Below are 18552 nucleotides of genomic sequence, written 5' to 3'. Positions count from 1 at the left end.
TCAGCGATTTAAAATAACTGAACTTCCTAAAAAAACTGTCTGGAGCAGTTGATGAATATCGAGGACACAACTCCTTCTTCAGCTTCAACTTGTATATGGTATTTTTATCAATATCATAAAGATTATGAAGATATAAAATTTATTGAACAACATTTAGATTTTATGTAGAGTTCCATTAAAGGTCATAAGTTGTCGTATGTCTTTTGTGAAATACCATCTGTGTACGATTCATAAGACATATCCAATGAATATAAATTATGTAACGAATTAGGTTTCATCGGATTTCCATATACATTATATGGAATATTCTCATAACTTTCATTGTTGTAACGTCTATTTAGATTTAACGTACACTTTAAATAAAGATTATAAGTTTCCATATAACTTCTATAAATTATATTCTGCATATGATTCATATGACAAATCTGATGATTATAAATAAGATTTTCATTTCAGTGTATAGGGAATCGATTGAGCACTCTAAAAAAATATAAACTGAAAAATTTTTTTGATTTTGTTTCTCAATAATTACAAAATAATCCGAAAAAGTTAAATAAAAACAAAGCATGGTTTTAATTTTTTTGATAATTTTTGTTTTAAAGCTGTTATTAAAACCTACAGATTGATGGCTATCCCACCCGTGCCTTTTGATAAATTAAGAAGTTACAGCTAAAACAGTTTACGGGTCTCGTTGTAATTTGGAAACCGTTCATCGTACAAAAATGGTGTCCAGGAAGAAGTTGTAGGGAATCAATAGGGCACTCTAGAAAAAATATACACTAAAAAAATGGATTTTTTTCTCAACAATTTCAAAATGAACCGAAAAAATTAAATAAAAAAAAATCAAGGGTTTCGATTTTTTTTGATAATTTTTATTTTAAGGCTCTTACTAAAACCTACAGATTGATGGCTATCCCATCCGTGCCTTTTGAATAATGAAGAAGTTACAGCTAAAACAATTTACAGATATATTCGAAATTTCAAGTTCTCGTTGAAAGATAATCATTTAAACAGTAGAATATTGTTCTACAGGTTAAAGGCAATAAATTTGTTCATGATATCCTTTCTTTTAAAAGTAGCTGCTCTTGAGATACTTGGATATTTAATTATAACACCATTTTTTATATTTCCGTGAATTGTTTATTTGCTTGCTATATCTACAATTATTACATGTACATGAATAATTCTTAATTATATTTAAGGATTTATTTATGTCTGACGGAGCTGCCTCGCAGTACAAAAACAGAAAAAAATTTGCAAGTCTCTGTAAATTTAAATCAATGTAAAACATTGATTCTGAGTGGCATTTTTTGGAACTTCTCATGGTAAAGGACCATGTGATGCACTCGGGGGTAATTAAAAGCGAATGGCACGACGTGAAAGCTTGGCTGAACTACATGAACACCCAACCACACCTGCAAAACAATTATTTGAATGGGCAGAGCAGAGACGTCGAGATGCATTCACGACCATGTCTTTTTGTTAAGTGTCACAAGAAGAATATGAACGGGGTGTGACCGAGTGGAGTAGTGTTTATGAGGATACCAAAATGATTCCAGGCACACAGAAATACCATTCCTTCGTTCCGATTTCAGAAACCACAATCGTCACAAGACTGTATTCGAATGACGATGCACGTAGTATTCATACAATTTTCAAAAACCTAAAACCTTAAATATAATTAAGAATTATTCATGTACATGTAATAATTGTAGATATAGCAAGCAAAGTCAGTCACTTTTTCGTCTACTCATTCCTGGAATTGCTCAATAGTATCTAATATTCTGAGTGAAAATATTTTTTTTGTACTATTTTTTGCAACAAACCAAAAGTGGCAGTTTTCGCCCCAGGTTCCCTTGTTTATTTTTAGGCGCATCCAGGTTACCATGTAGTATAGAATTCTTCGAATCATACAGTATCAAGACTTAAATTCACACATTACGTTTTGCGGCCATACTGTATTTAACAGAAGGTAGGCAGCGAATAATTTAAGAACTTTTAACTTAATATCTCATTTATAGTTACTTCCGTAAATGTTTGAAAACAAACGAATTTCTCTCCGTGCCGTCCGTGTGGAACAGCCTGAGAAACATATAGAGAGCTTTCGCTAGTTGTGTATGTGTTATATTTTCCCCTATCTCAGTTTATAACTCTCGAATCGGTTTGACACGAGAAAATTCATAGTACCCGATTCACTTGGTCCTAGCCAGTGGTGGAGATAACACGAAATTTTCAATCTCGCGTCGAAGCCTTTTGAATTTGTTCATTCAGCCACACCACAAATTTCCAGAGATTTTCTAGGACAGTGAAAATCGTTTTTTCGTTATTTCGAAAGTCAATGCAGAAGCATTCAATCATTTCTAAAAGGATTCTACATGGAAATATTAGGAGTTGACTAAAGGTCAAGGTGTGAGAATTTCATGTGAAAAAGCTTTAGCACGCGTAACCGTATGCGAAAAACCATTTCTTGGTTGTACTGTAAACGTTCATAGCTGGTATTACAGATAGCATTGTGCAAGGTGAAAAGGTTCACGTAATGTTTTGTGTGGAATAGTTCATGGTTAGTACTATACAAATGCCGAGAAAAGAACTGCAAAGTGGAATTAATGGGTGGGTACATGGTGTCTGTGAAAGCCTTTCGTGAAGCTTATTTCATTGTAGATTAGTATCCTTGGAAAACGTGGCATAACGAAGGAAAGTGCCTGTGTAGTGAATTACAGGAAGTTCAATTTCGATTCCTCTATTCAATTATTGATGAAAAGAATTCGCTTCCCCAGCAGCCAGAAAACAGGAAAACTCCGCGGAAAACATCAGTGAGGACAGTCACCACTGAAAATGGGAGAAGAGAGTAAACTTGTCGCTGAAGAGGATTCGAGAGTGCGAACGTTTTTCCGGAGAATGCTGCGGTGCGGTTGTGTGTTGTGTACAGGAAAAACGTGCGAGAGTTTATATAGAGTATATTTATATCACAAAATCAACGGCTATGCTCTCATGCTAGAATTTATGTGCTGCGAGGATAATTCTGGTTTCCGTTTCATTCGCGCCCCTTTATCAATAACGGAATCCTGTTGACGTGTGCATAATAGATTGCATATACAAAATCATAGTATTCATTCACCATACGCGGTATGAAGACAAATGCAGAATGTACATTCTTCAACTGGAGCGTAATTTGTAATCTGTGCAAATTGTAGCAGAAAGATATTTTCGAGATGGGCATGGGAAGTGTACTTCAATGTGTTTGAAGATCTGTGTTAAATCCAATCCGTTCAAGTCTGCTGGGAAAGTTTGATCAGGACAAATTCATAAGGATAGCATTTTGCATACTTAACGAGAATAACCAATGGTTTTATTTTAGTTTTATATTCTCCAACTAAAACTGTTTCAAACCATGTTGCTTCCTTCTCAAAATTTAATTGAAACGACCAAAAATATGGTAGAATGAAAAACATTATATTAAATCGATTGGGAAAAAGACGAATTAATGTACCGATATCATTCTTCATTATGATAGTTTATAATTTGAAAATGTTTAGAAAGAAAATTTATTCATCAATGGAACTTACACCATGCCAGGAATCATTATTTCCCTGAAAGAACAAGCTGTAAGTTGTATTTATTCCAAAAAAAGAAATAATCAAGATTCACTATGACTTGATTCCAATGTCTTACACAACGGGTAAAACAGATTTATCTCGTATTATTATGTTTAAAATTTCAATTACAAATACATCAACCGTAATGCAGAAGCCCCGGGTTAACGGTTCAGATAATAAGAGACTGCTTTAACAAGGGAGATGCCGTATGTTCGAGTCCTGACTCAGAAGGATTTTTAGTATCTATATGATCTGGCACTGGCCATTCAAAAGTCCTGTAAACTTTACGAGTCTGTTGAAACAGGAAGTCAAGTTCTGCATCGGAATGTAGTAGATTGACTTTGCTTTGATGCAGACGAATATATTATCCTGTCTGTCTTTTAATACTTTGATAATTTAAAAAAATGACAGATTTTACTGATGATTTTTTAAAAATTAAAGAGCACAAGCAAAAAATAATCACCAGACTTATTTATCACTACACCACCAAAAACACAACTGAGAAAATTATAGAGAACGTATATAACATGATCAACAAAACGATCGCTTTACGCAACCCGGTTTGGTTTGATATTCCCATAAGATCTGAAAAATTCTCTGATCCGAGAGGAAAATGGTTAAACACTCAATAATCGAAAAAATTAAGCTACTTTTATCCACCCAGTGGTGCAATTTTACCTTTCTCATTATTATTTATAAAAATACACTAAGGTCTCTTTTTACACGGGGGCTACGTACCGTGTTAAAAAAATCCGTGTAAAAGAAGACCGTGTTAATGCGGAAACCGTGCAAAAAAAACCGCGCGGAAAATTTGACGTAATAATTCCAAAAACCGTAGATTTGATTATTTGTTCGTTTTGTTTTGGATAAAATGTAACTTTTGATAATTTAAAGGGGAAAAAGCTTATTTTTTAACTCCCAAATTTATACAAGGTTCACATAACTGTGAAAATGTAACTGTTGTTTCATAATAAAAACGGAAATCTAAAAAACAGCCAGAGGTTACGAGAAGGGTCCAGTCATACTTGATAAAACACATTGGATGATAAATTAAAATTAGAACACTTAGAAAACGCGTTGTACGACAAGCAAATTAATCTAAATGGCTAGTGCGTTCTGTATAATGCATTCAGTTTTCAAAAAACCGATAATACTTTCAAATTAGAACGTTCGACTAAAGAAGTGCTAGTAATACCATCAATAAACAATTTCACTATAAATCAAGCTTGAGAATCAGTTCTTTTCAATTCCGAAGGTGCGATGTGTAGTAAACACTAACGATCTTAACAGTCATTTTCAACTAAACTGAGTGGGAAGACATGGGTATTGGATGAAGATCTATGCAAGCAGAGACAGAATTAAAGGAGAAGAAGGCGTAAAATTACATTACATTTGGCGTAAAAATCAAGGAAATACAGAACATCGACTTTGAAAATACAGTACATTTTACAGTACGCTTTTTTCTAAAAATAGTGAATAAAAAACAAAAGCAAATAAATTTGATCAGCATCTTACGAGGAAAACAGATTAAAATATGACATACGAATACAACTATGTAATGAAAACCGCGAAAAAGCCAACACAGAGAACTGAACGGAAGAGACGTTGTCGTGTAATTTACGACAGATGTTCAAGATCTGAAGACTGATTAATCATTTTATGGAACGACAGTCAATATTCCCGTGAATTTTGAATGAATGATTTTAGTTAAATTTCAAACTTTAAATTAACTCTCATAATCGTTTTCTTACAGACAACCTGTTCCCTTTTTTACTATTTTTCTCAAAAAAACAAATGACAATTCTTTTTAAACTCTCATGAGAAACCGTGTTAATTGAGAAAACAGTGTAAATAAAAACCGTGTTAATTCCGGAATCCGTGTAAAAAAAACCGTGTAAAAAGAGACCTCAGTGTACTTCATTACGTTATTCACGGTCACTGTGTATGCGTCCAGCAATATATTTAAAAGGAGCGTAATTTTCATATTGTGACTCACGCAAGAACTCCTAAATGAAATCAAAATATTGCAAATTTTTCTAACAGCGCTGCATAGCAAACAAACTTATCAATAACACACATCATAAATCACCAAACATGCGTATTTTGTATTCTTTCTATCTTTTAATTGACTCTGCCCAACGTCTTCTCTTTGGTCTAAAAAGATAACTATTGATAGTACACTGAGGTCTTTTTTATGCGGTTTTTTTACGCGACTTTTTTATGCGAATTTTCAGAGTTATGCGGTTTTTTTATGTGAATTTTCAGAGTTATGCGGTACGTAAATTCGCATAAAAAAGACTTCAGTGTAATTGATAGAGTTAGACATGAAGTGTTTTTTGAAATGTGATGTGTGACTAAAGAGTACCTAACGTATTTAGTCGTATCAATGAAAACGCAAGGAATTAGTAGCATTTGTAGGAGTATTTGGTATCATTGGATGATCTTCTAACGACTCGGATGGAGATAAGAGAACCATAGATTTAATCTTGATTTGCAAATTAGTAATATTATTCTTCAAGATTCAGTAGAAAACCTTACTTCTCGTTCATTGTTCATTGAAATGTGATGAACTACTTTTAACCTTCTAATGATAAAAAGAGAAAAATTATACTTATACTAAACCATAGAAACTAATCATCATAATTATTTTATGAATGTCAAGAAAGGTTAGCAAAATTTATTTTACTTATTTAAATATGAAAATTTTAACCGCAGATTGTCGAAAAACAGATACGTTATTTCAAAATGTTATTCTGTTTACGACGTCATTGTGGTACCAGAGAACCAAAACTTTTACTTATATTTTCGATGTATGGGAGCTGTCAAGTTGTCCACGGTTTTCACAGTGATTGCATAACCTTTCTATATGAGAAAGGCAAAACACTTGAAGGAGTTTCTTTTTTCCTTATTTATGATACCACATATCTTTTTCAATGTTTAAAATTTAGTTGTTCTTTTGTACTAAACCATCCATTCGTTAAACATCCATTTATTTAAAAAACTATTCATATAACAGTATGTATATATTTTTAAATAATTTATTAAGCTGTTGGTCATATCACGAGAAAAATCATTTCGATGAGAACGACATAAACATAACAATGTTTAAAATAATCTTTGTCTGACACAAGTAGACCATTTTTTTATTTGTGATACCTCACTAGTTTCTTCTTACACCATACCTTATGATCAAAAAAGAACCGGAATTTTATTAAAAAACGCAAAATTTCAATTTTTAATAAATTTATTTATTATCGCCTTCAAAGTACTCTCCTCCTGCGGCAATACATGCCAACGCTTGATTCAATTTTCCATACAAGTTTTATAGGCCGCCGAAGGTATGACCTTTAGTTCACGCAGCGAATTCTCTTTTATGATCTCTATGGTCTCAAAACGCGTTCCCCGCAATGGCTATTTGAGTCTGGGGAAGAGGAAAAAGTCACACGGGGCCATATCTGGAGAGTACGGTGTTTGGTTGATGATATTGGTTGAGTTTTTGGCCAAAAACTGCGACACAACCAACGCACACACGACGCTGTTTCGAATGAAATTCAGCTTTTTTTGGCACCAGCCGAGAAGCGACGCGTTTCAAACCCAAAACATCAGTTAAAATGTATTCGGCTGATCCATAAGAGATGCCAAACAACACAGCAATCTCTTTAATCGGTACAGAACGATTTTGGAACACGATTTGCTTCGTCGATTCAATGTTTTCTTCAGTAACAGATGTTGTTGGGCGGCCAGGGATCTCATAATGATCCAAGCTTGTACGACAACCTTTGAAGCGTTTATACCATTCGTATGCCTGTGTTTTTCCTAGACACTAACATTTTCAACGTTTCGGAACACTTCAATCCATTTGCAACACAAAATTTGATGCACGCACGTTGTTCTAAATTTTCATCCATTATAAAAATCGCCACACGAAAATTTTTAACTTCTTTGTGTAGACGTCAAACAAAAACTAATCGTACGATATGCGTCAAAATTTGACAGTATGTATATAAAAGTGTTGCCAACGTTGAGATAATAAAAGTTTACCGATTGGACAAGCGCGGGAATTTTAAAATGAAAATTCCGGTTCTTTTTTGATCATACAAGGTGAGATGAAAAAACTGCAACAAAGTAAAACGCCATAATTTTTTCATTTTTTTTTAAATTTTTTTTTTTTTTTTTTTTTTTTTTTCATTTTTTTTGAAAGCAAAAAATGTCGGAAATAACATCAAATTTGAGAATCGGTTTAGATTTGTTCGAATTGGCCACCTTTGGCACGAACTATGGCCTTCAAACGGCCAATGAAACCATCACACGCTGCCCGAAAGTGGCTCTGCGGTATTTTGTCCCATTCTCGGCGAAGCGCTTGCTTGAGATGATCGACACTTTGGTATTTTTTAGTGCCAACCTTGCTTTCCAAAATACCCCAGGCACAATAGTCCAACGGATTGGCATCCGGAGATTTTGGTGGCCATTGTGCGGTGGAAATGAAGCGAGGAACCTCATTTCTTAACCATTCTTGGGTGGCGTGTGCTGAGTGCGATGGTGCTGAGTCCTGTTGGAATGTCCAAGGTCTGCGGCCGAAATGTTTGCGTGCCCAGGGCTTCAGAACTCCCTCCAAAATATTTTCGCGATAGATTTGCGCATTTATTTTGACCCCACGGTCGATGAATACGAGCGGCGAGCGACCATCGGCTGTTATGGCGGCCCACACCATCACCATGGCCGGCTTTTGAGTTCTGGTGGCCAACCGAAGTTGCAAATTTTCAGCTGACCTCTCTGGCAAGTAAACACGATCATTTTGTTTGTTTACAAACTGCTGGATAACGAATGGTTTCTCATCGGAGAAAACCAAATTCGGCAGTTCACCACTTTCGGCCAAGCGAAGCAACTCTTTAGCTTTTTCGAGTCTAACTTTTTTTTGCGCATCAGTAAGATCTTGCACTTTTTGGAACTTCAATGGCTTTAGTCCAAGCTCATTTTTCAATATTTGCCGAATGGCATATTGCGATATGTTCAGCTCACGAGCCATTTTTCGGCCACTGCGACGCGGATTTCGTTCAATTCGCTTCTTCACTTTTCGAACCATTTCTGCCGATGTTGCTGTTTTTTTTCGTCCACTTCCTTGACGTCGGGCTACGCTACCAGTATCACGGTAACGAGCGATGGTACGAGACACAAAAGATTTATTCACTTTTAAATGCTGGAGGGCTCTAACGATAGCCACTTGTGGTTTTCCAGCCAAATGCAAAGCAATCACACTATCACACTTGAATTCCATCACAAATAACTTTTTTTCTGAAAAATTCCCACCAAAATGCTTTTGTGCGCTTGTAAATAATATAATGAGCTGTCACTAGAATAAATCTGACAGCTGTGGGACGAGCGGTTTAGAAATGACAGCAGTCTGAAGTTGGTTGCAGTTTTTTCATCTCACCTTGTAAGGTATGATACATAATCTGGTAAAAAGTGGAATTATCCTTATCACAAATTTTTTTCGATAAAAAAGCTGAAAATGGCCAAAGGGTAATATTCTTCACTCTCTGAAGAAAATAAAGATGCTTCGAAAACTCTATCGGATCTGCTGATGCTGTAACAAATTATGACATCTGAGTCGAAAATATAGATTTCTAGCTTATGATGTGTTTCATCGCCGGCATGATTGACGGGAGGAGTTCATATATGGAAGTTATAAGAAAAACTTGCTGAGCCCTTTCCCTACTGTTCAATTTGAATGTCTTGCTTCATAACTCGCTTTTTATTATTGCATGAATACAAGAAAACACAAACTGCCTTATTGAAATTGTTGCTTCTTACTTTGGCTGTATAATCTGAATAATCCAACTAATGAATCTTATGATGAAGAGTGCATGAATGATTTTTTAAAGATTGGTATTTTTTTTCCTTCCGGATTACACAGTTTTTTTTCGCAAAACCCTTCGTTCACGAACTAGCTATAGAAACAACACCTGAAAGTTTGTAATTAATCGATTCATTAGTTTTTAAGATATCGTGCGCATCTCCAAATAAAAGCGTTTTCTTAAACAAAACATAAGAAAACATGTACTATTCAATGCTTTGTAATGCATTGAAATAAAAACACTTTCACACTTCCTAAAGTAATCAAACGATTTGTCTTCTTTTTTCGAGCCGGAAGGTATGTAACATCTAAGCTGCACTTTTGAGCAGCAAACAACTGAAAGAATGAGTAACAGATACTGTTGTGTAGAAACTTTTGATTGCTACACAACAGTGGCCCTTATTACCGGTGTCACTACACGATCAAAGCCAAGTGAAGTGATTGTGACTCTTATTATCGGTGTCACTTCACGGTGAAAATCGAGTGAAGTGAATTTTGGTCCTTACTACGGAAGTCGCGGCTGTTCGGCCATCCATGGAAGTTGACCATCAATGTTAACTTCCCTCTCTGAGCAGCCTAGATAGCCGTGTAGTGTCGGTAGCGGTTTCCCAACTGCTAAGAATAACGCTACGGTCCACCTGTACCGGTGGTATAAGTCCACCAAACAGGTAAGCCGTGTGGCATCCGGCGGAATTATTTTTTACCAAGAATTGATCCACTGGTTTCCTATTCCATGTCGTAAAAGGCCACAAAAATAGGAACTCCTAAGTCAAGGTGTATTTCCGTGCCGATGGCTGAATGGCTGCAGGAGGTTAAACATTGCAGTCGTGAACGGAATATCTTGGGTTTTTCCCTTACTGGATACACGCAATGCTTAGCAATCAACTTCTTTGATCATCGATTTGGCAGGCCAGAGATTGGAAAGCTGAGTGTCTGTGGGTGTCCTCAAGGTGGTATAAGCATTAACACTCTCTTTGATTTAATGCAGCAAGCCCTGCGATCTGTTGAACAATGGTGTTGTCAGGTTTGGATTATCTGTAAATCCGGGCAAAACATCAATGGTGCTTTTCACTCATCGTAGGATAATTACAGGGGCTCGTCCGTTGCAGTTCTTTGGTTCAGGAGTCACTGTGGTCGATCAAGTTAGATACGTCGGGGTTGTTCTTGACTCGAAACTGAGTTGGTCTGCTCACATTGATTTCAGGATTGAAAGAGCTTGCATGGCTTTCGGCCAATGCAGACGAGCTTTTGGAAAATCATGGGGACTCAAACCCAGATATATTCATTGGATCTACACAACTATCGTTGGACCAATTTTGGCATGTGGATGTCTTGTATGGTGGCAGAAGGGAGAAGTCGCGACAGTTCGGTCAAAGCTAAGTCATCTCCAGGGGATGGTCCTGGTGGCGATGACGGGAGCATTCACGACAACTCCTGCTGCTGCTCTAGAGGCGCTGCTGTGCATTGAACCGCTACATGTGTTCCTGAAACAAGAAGCATTGTCTTGTGCATACCGTCTTAGGGTTACAGGGCTTTGGAACAGTAACCCATTAGAATATGCTACCAGTCACACTCGCTTGTGGTCTCAAATGGTTCCGTGGGATGAGTGTTTACTCGCTCCTAGTGACCTAACTCTCACATGCAGTTTTCCTTTTAAAACATTCAATGTGAGCTATCCTCTTCGTTAGGAGTGATTGTCTGGTTGTCTGGAACGACAACTTGATGAACGCATGGTTTGTTTTACGGACGGTTCTCTGTTGAATGGTCGTGCTGGTGCTGGTGTCTACTGTCGTGAGATAGGCTGGAGCAGTCTCATTCACTTGGTAGATACTGTACTGTGTTCCAAGCAGAGATCTACGCAATTCTGTGTGGAGTACAATCGGCACTTCAGCAGAGGATCTGTGGTAAACGTATTTATTTTTGTTCCGACAGTCAGGCAGCCTTAAAAGCACTCAGTTCGAATGACTCACGGTCGAATCTAGTGATCGCATGTCGAACTCAAATTGAAGACCTCAGCATTTCAAATGCTGTTTACTTCTTATGGGTACCCGGCCATTCTGGTATTACTGGAAATGAATGGGCTGATGAGTTGGCTAGAGCTGGTGCAACGAATGATTTCGTTGGTCCTGAACCAGCTTTACCACTTTCAACTGGTTGGATAAAGCACAGGATACGTTCTTGGGCTGCATCCAAACATGCCAGCTACTGGCGCGGCTTGCAAACTTGCGCTCAGATAAGGCATTTCTGCCAGATTTGGATCTGAAAGTGTCAAAGTGTCTACTGCATTTCTCCAAGTATCATTGAGGTGTTCTGGTCAGAGCTCTGACTGGACATTGCAAGCTCAATTATCGCATGGCTACTGTTCGGCGTGCTGAGTGTTATTCGTGTGATTTGTGTGAATGCGATTATGGTACTTCGTATCATCTGATATGTAACTGTCCCGCATTGAGGCAGCTACGTATCCGGGTTTTTGGTTCCCAATACATGGTTGAGTCTGTGTATGCGGAGCTAAGATTGAGGGATGTTCTCTCGTTTCTCACCCAATGTGGTGGGGGGCTATAGTCAGAGGGGTTCATCGTTCTTCCTGGAGTGAGTGAGTCCCTTCTGTATTAACCTTAAATAGGGTTTGGCAGATTGTTTGGCATCCTCTGGGGGGTACCGAATTTACTTCTGCTCGTACATACTGCGAGTCGTTCTGCATTCTTCCGGGAGTGCAGAATGGTGTCGCTTTTGTAAGATCTCTAAATCCTCTCGGGGGTTGGAGGTTTTATTAACAGCAGACTGTTCGGGACCTCGTAGAGGTTCAGAATTTCCTTCTGCTTCCACTAAATGTGATCCTCAGCAGATTGTTCAGCATCCCTTAGGGGTGCAGAATTTACTTTTGCTTTTATGTGTTTTTGTGTCGTCAATTTTTCCCATCCTCCTAGTCCAACCCTTACCATTTCCTTTCAATCCTTCCCTCTTATATATCGGGAAAATGATGCTAAAAACAAATTGATGGCAAGGCACAAATCTCCAAATATCAAGGGGAACGTGCCATTTGAACCAATTTGTTCTGATTCCTGATTCCTGAATCAAACGATTTGTCTTCTTTTTTCGAGCCGGAAGGTATGTAACATCTAAGCTGCACTTTTGAGCAGCAAACAACTGAAAGAATGAGTAACAGATACTGTTGTGTAGAAAATTTTGATTGCTACACAACAGTGGCCCTTATTACCGGTGTCACTACACGATCAAAGCCAAGTGAAGTGATTGTGACTCTTATTATCGGTGTCACTTCACGGTGAAAATCGAGTGAAGTGAATTTTGGTCCTTACTACGGAAGTCGCTTCAGACACAAAAGTAATTACTTGGAAGAACTTAAGGTCATTATGAACATCACGTCACCAAAATTTGGTTGAAAATGAGTTTTTTCACTACAGTGATCATTTCACTATGCGTGATACTGATAATAGGTAAAATCAAGTGAAGTGATATGTGAGTGATATGAAAGTGGAAGTGGAAGTGAGAACGGTAATAAGGACCAGTATTTCTCATAAACAAATTAACTGTAAAAATGTGTCAATTTGGACGCTCGAATATGTCGGTCTCAGATGATGTAAATCTAACATACATACTCTCTAAAAAAAATTTTAAACTTATCCGTCGTAAAACCCGGTATTTGGAGCAACGATGCAAAAATGGGAAGAACTCTTCTAAATTTAGTTGCTATTGAATGTTATTAGGACTTCCGGTTCCGCAACTACACACTAAGATTTAATTCCTTTGTTCGGTAATATTTTTGACGAGAAATTTCGGTAATCTATAGAAATGACCGGTATTTCGGTACATGAGTTTTCTTTTACAATAATTATGCAAATTTTTACCGGACGATCAGTTTTACGTGAATTTTCATTACAGAATTTTGTAAATAGATATACAATTCATACGGTAAATCTGAATAGTCGCCGAGTGCGGTAAAAACCATACTGCCCGTATGGTAAAATTATCTTCCAATAACCGAACTTCTGTGAAAACTGATTGTCATGAAACTAACTGTCAAACAGTTTTAGTCTTGTGTCTTGAAGAGTTCATCGAATGGATTGAGGTACAGGTGCAAAAGGTTTTTAAAACATTTGAACCACTAAAAGCTTTTTGTTTAGTTATAGGCAGAAAATAATTTTGTATCACTTGTCCACTTGCTGCCTACACAAATCGTTCGAGGGTTATTTCTAGTGGAGTCGACGGATTGTGCAGTGTTTTGGAAGGCGCTCATAATTCCGGTTAGCTGGAACATTTGACCCTTTTTTGTGGAATAAAACCATAGCCACAACAGGTTGTAATTACCTTCATTCGTTTTTGTGAATTTGTGTAGTTTTTTGAAATCCGAAAATCCAGAATTTTCACCAAAGGAAAACAAACAAACCCAAGGGTAAATTTTGAGTGCATAAGATTAATTTCTAATTTATATAAGATGAACTCGATTGATGATGAGATAAAGTTTATCGCTTCAACCGAAATCGCAGAAGGATAGTAATAAATAGTAGAGAAACGCTATAAAAATAACTGCTTGCATACAAAACTTGAACACAAGCTTGGCGAAGAGAAGCTTAAATATCGATATCCGCATCACAAGCATGTACAAACATATAATTGCATACATTTGGGCTATTGATGTAATTTCGTCGGTTACAAAACAAATACAAATCACGACAATTAGAGTCTGTATTCTGGGTTCGCGTCAGCAATGTCAGATCTACGGAAATTTCCGTAGATCTACGGATTCGAACATTTTCAACGGATCTACGGATCCGTAGACAAAATCTACGAATCCGTAGACAAAATCTACGGAAATTGGATTTTTTCTACGGAAATCTACAGAAATTTAAATTTATCAACGGAGAACTACGGAAACTAGTTTTTTTCTGGCGAGCAAAAAAAAACTTCCGAGAAAAATGCCAATCTACGGAAATGACACTTCTGCTATCTGGCATCGCTGGTTCGCGTGTTCGGTGTTGGTTCCTAATAAAGATCAATCTAAGAAGACTCTCGTGCATTTGCGGATTCAAAAGTGTGACAATTAATTGAAAATATCGATCATTTGAAATTTTGATTGCCTTGTTTGACATCAATGGCTCGAACAATCCCATGGGGCTGATCCTTGTAGTTTTTTTTCATGCGATTTTCATTCTTTAATGTGTTTTGCGCTTAAAACTATAATTTTCGGTCAAACAATTTTGTGGTAAAATCAATTTTTCTAATCAACGATTTGAATTCAGTCTTGTTAAGACTTAGTTCCACCTTGAAACTGTTTTGAGTTTTTGTCAGTTTTTAACAAAAGAAACAGATTGGAAATAGTAGAGCGAATGAAATAAACAAATGCAAATTTTCGAAATAGCTATCACCGTAGTCACATGGCTATTAATTGAACTGAGCGGCTCCCGAGCACAGCTGAACATGTTCGGTTTCTTCTATTCATTCAATCAGGTTGTTCCTTCGTGTGTTTCATATACGGTTAAGATGTCCCTGCCGGAAGTATCATTTCGCAATTGCATTTGTCAATCTTTTCATTATATTTTTAATGCCGAATACAGATGAAAATTTATCGAATCAGTTTGAAATAAACAAACTTTGGATATGGTAAATGTGGTGAAACAAAAGATAAAATATTGATGTAAAGCTATTTCGACTTTCGTTTTCGATCGAAATGAGTAATATATTGTTTTCAACTGTAGTTTTATTTCTATCGAATACATTCCTACGATCACATCAAAATTTAATACGTTCACGAATTTTAAACGAGACTGATTCATACTCAATCGACTAGTCTTATTTATATCTATTATTTGTATAGTTTAACTTGTCATAAGTTCACGGTTTTCATTAGAATTCCGCTCTTCAATGAGTGTGTTTATGCAGTCTCTGTACACAACAAGAATCAGTATCGAAACGATTTGCATTCTGTGTGGATCTTTAATACCGCTGAGATGGCTGCTATGCATATTTTCGGGTGAACCGTCGTAGATTCGTTTTGTTCGCAGTCTAATCTTCCACGAGAAACATTTTCATCGAAAGAAGCTGTTTCTTCGTATTCAAAGAAAACGCAATATGAATTCGATCAATAAGTGATGAATGATAATGATCAGCACAATTGCATCTAAAAAATTCACTTTCAAGTGCACATAAAGTGTAAAAGTGAAGTTGTTGAGAGGTGAATACGTTTTCAAAGTAATTGAAAACGCACAAACTGAGCCAAATCATTCTGTTCTATCCGATTGCTACTTGTTTACTTGGAGTTTGTCGCCGATGACCGTCATATTCCAACGAGAAATAATATTGAATCCAAAAAGTGAATCCATTAACTTTTTTGTTCTTTTAACCAAACTCGATTTGTCTGTGACAAGAATCCATCACTTACAAAACGATCCCAGTGGACAGTCGACCAGAAAATTCTCGTTCCGTTCATATTTTCCATTGCGACAAATCCCTACTGTGCCGTCCCTTTGCTAGAGGGCGGAAAATACAAACTCATCAAAAAGCACGACGTGTAATCTTAGAGCGTTGTGCGCTTTACGAGACAACTGGTAAGGATACGGATATGCTCTTTGCAGTCACAACGACCGGAAACAATGAGCGGGATGTGTTAGCGACAACGTGTACAAGCAACGAGTAAAGCGGTTGGACCACTAATGTTAGTTGTGGAATGAACAAAAAAAAATAATCCCATTTAATGGAACGCTGCTCAACAAGCCTCACCAAGCAACGGTGATTATAGCCGTGAAGGGGGAGATAAAACGAATTAATAAACGAAAAGCTTTAGATGTAGGAAATCGATTAGCAAAGTGCAACCGGATTATCCATCAGGAAAGTAAACGATTAGCTAGCGAGAAAATATTAGACTGGAAGAAATTTAAAGAAGTTTAAATCAATCAGAATTAAATCAACAGTACCATAGTTGTAGTTATAAACAGAGTTAAACGCGAAAGCGATAACTTCAAACTAAAACATTTTTCATGTGCTCGGGATTTGTATATTATTACTATTCTGTCCTGAGTGTATAGTAGAAATGTTATTTATACAGATTTTACACAACATATATTTCACAAAAAAATTAAAAGCAAAAAAGCCAACACCGGCTGAGGCTGGTCACAATACATAGATGATAAAGCCTTTGAAGTACAGTACCTAACGAATTGTCATCGCCGTTTCAGTGACAGTTGTTCTTGTTTTCGTATTATTCACGCTCGAAAATGTCTGTTTATGTGTCCAATTCTCGCCATTTGCGGGAAGTTTTACTTTTCTGTTATAATTCGAAAAAATGCAGCTGAAGCGCATCGAATGCTCTCAGAAACTTACGGTGATGCTGCTCTGAGTAAAAGAACGCGTCGGGAGTGGTTTCAACGTTTTAAAAATGGTGATTTCGAAGACAAACATGGTGGCGGAAGAGAAAAAACCGTCAAAGATGAACAACTAGAAGCATTGCTTGATGAAGATTCGTGCCAAACCCAAAAGAGCTTGCCAAATCGTTGGTAGTGAGTCAGCAAGTTATTTCAAAACGTCTCAAGGCCCTTGGCATAATTCAGAGAGAAGGATACTGGGTGCCGTACGAGTTGAAACCGAGGGACATCGAGTGCATGTGAGCAACTGCTTCAAAGACAAAATCCTAAGGGGTTTATACATCGAATTGTAACCGGTGATGAAAAGTGGGTTCAATACGATAATCCTAAACGCAGAAAATCATGGGGAAAGCCCGGGCATACTACTTCGTCGGAGGCAAAACCGAATATTCACGGCCCCAAGGTTATGGTTTGTATTTGGTGGGATCAGCTCGGTGTGATTTACTATGAGCTCTTAAAACCGGGTGAAACCATCACAGGAGATCGCTACCGAACGCAACTGATGCGCCTTAGTCGCGCGCTAAAAGAAAAGCGGCCACAATATCAAGAGCGACATGACAAAGTCATCCTCCAACACGACAATGCTCGGCCTCACGTCGCAAAAGTGGTCAAAAAGTACCTAGAAACGCTGAAATGGGAAGTCTTACCCCACCCGCCGTATTCCTCATTGTGATTTTAAATCTTATAAGATGCACATAAATGGAGCGTCGTATTTCACACAAATTTATATACAGGAACAAGTGAAATTGTGTGATTTGAAAAAGATCGTTAGCAACAGCGCGACTTGAACCGAGAAACATTAGATCACAAAGCACGTCCAGCTGACCCACAGAAGCACAGGTCTGCATGATGAATAATTGATACATATAAATTCATACAGTGGCACTTGGTAGCCGAGTGCAAATCACACTCGAAGCCTATAAAATTCTGTACGAATGGAATATTGCGTCATTTGATACGTTAACTAGTTATAAATTGTATCATTTGTAGAATTATGTCACCAGTAAAATGCAAAATTTTTTTCTGTATAAATTTATCGATAAAAAAATAATACAAATTTTGAAATTCATGATGAGCCAGTTAGAAAACCTTGGCAATGTATTTGTTCACTAATAATTAATTATTCACTTATAACTTAAATGAACAACCATGACTTGTGATCTAAACAAAAAATTATATTCTTTGATCTGAATTTAGGTGATACACAGAAAAAAATTATGAATTTTTCAGGTAACATAATTCTACAAACGATACAATTCATAACTACTTAACTTGTCAAGTTACGCAATATTCCCTTCGTACAGAATTTTACTGATTCCGATTTACTGAATTTATATATATTTTCTACCAAGTGCCGATGTATAGATTTATGTGTATCAACTATTCATATAGCAGATATGTGCTTTTGTGGTTTAGTTGATAAGCGGCGTGCTTTGTGATCTAACGTTTCTCGGTTCAAGCCGCGCTGTAGCTACCGATCATCACACAATTTTACATGTTCTTGAATATAAGTTTGGGTGAAATATGACGCTACATGTATGTGCATCTTATAAGATGAAAAACCACAGGATTTTTTCGAACTGTGTAATCTATTGTAATATGTGGAAATCTTTTATTTAGACCACGCCTACCGGTGGGTATCGAAATGCGTGTCTATTGTGATTACACATTGCGTTATTATTTTACTTAAACATTCATGTTCGTACCGGTTGTGCATAACACGGAT

The 18552-nt window shown here is 36.9% G+C and overlaps 1 protein-coding gene across 2 annotated transcripts in view; it reads left to right on the top strand.

The window, feature by feature from the left end:
• Positions 1–2209: 2209 nt before the first annotated feature.
• The window catches only part of LOC131440424 (gamma-aminobutyric acid type B receptor subunit 2), a 53912-nt gene continuing 37569 nt past the window's right edge, over positions 2210–18552 (top strand). Inside the window, exon 1 of one of the 2 annotated variants that reach the window (XM_058611694.1) lies at positions 2210–2560. The gene's annotated coding sequence lies outside the window, so the exon portion shown is untranslated. Of the gene's footprint in view, positions 2611–18552 lie in introns of both variants that reach the window. The other variant, XM_058611693.1, reaches the window with a different exon arrangement.

This window comes from Malaya genurostris, chromosome 1 (genome assembly GCF_030247185.1).
Source record: "Malaya genurostris strain Urasoe2022 chromosome 1, Malgen_1.1, whole genome shotgun sequence".
In the NCBI taxonomy this organism is placed as follows: Eukaryota; Metazoa; Arthropoda; class Insecta; order Diptera; family Culicidae; genus Malaya; species Malaya genurostris.
This window is presented reverse-complemented; position numbering and strand designations above follow the sequence as displayed.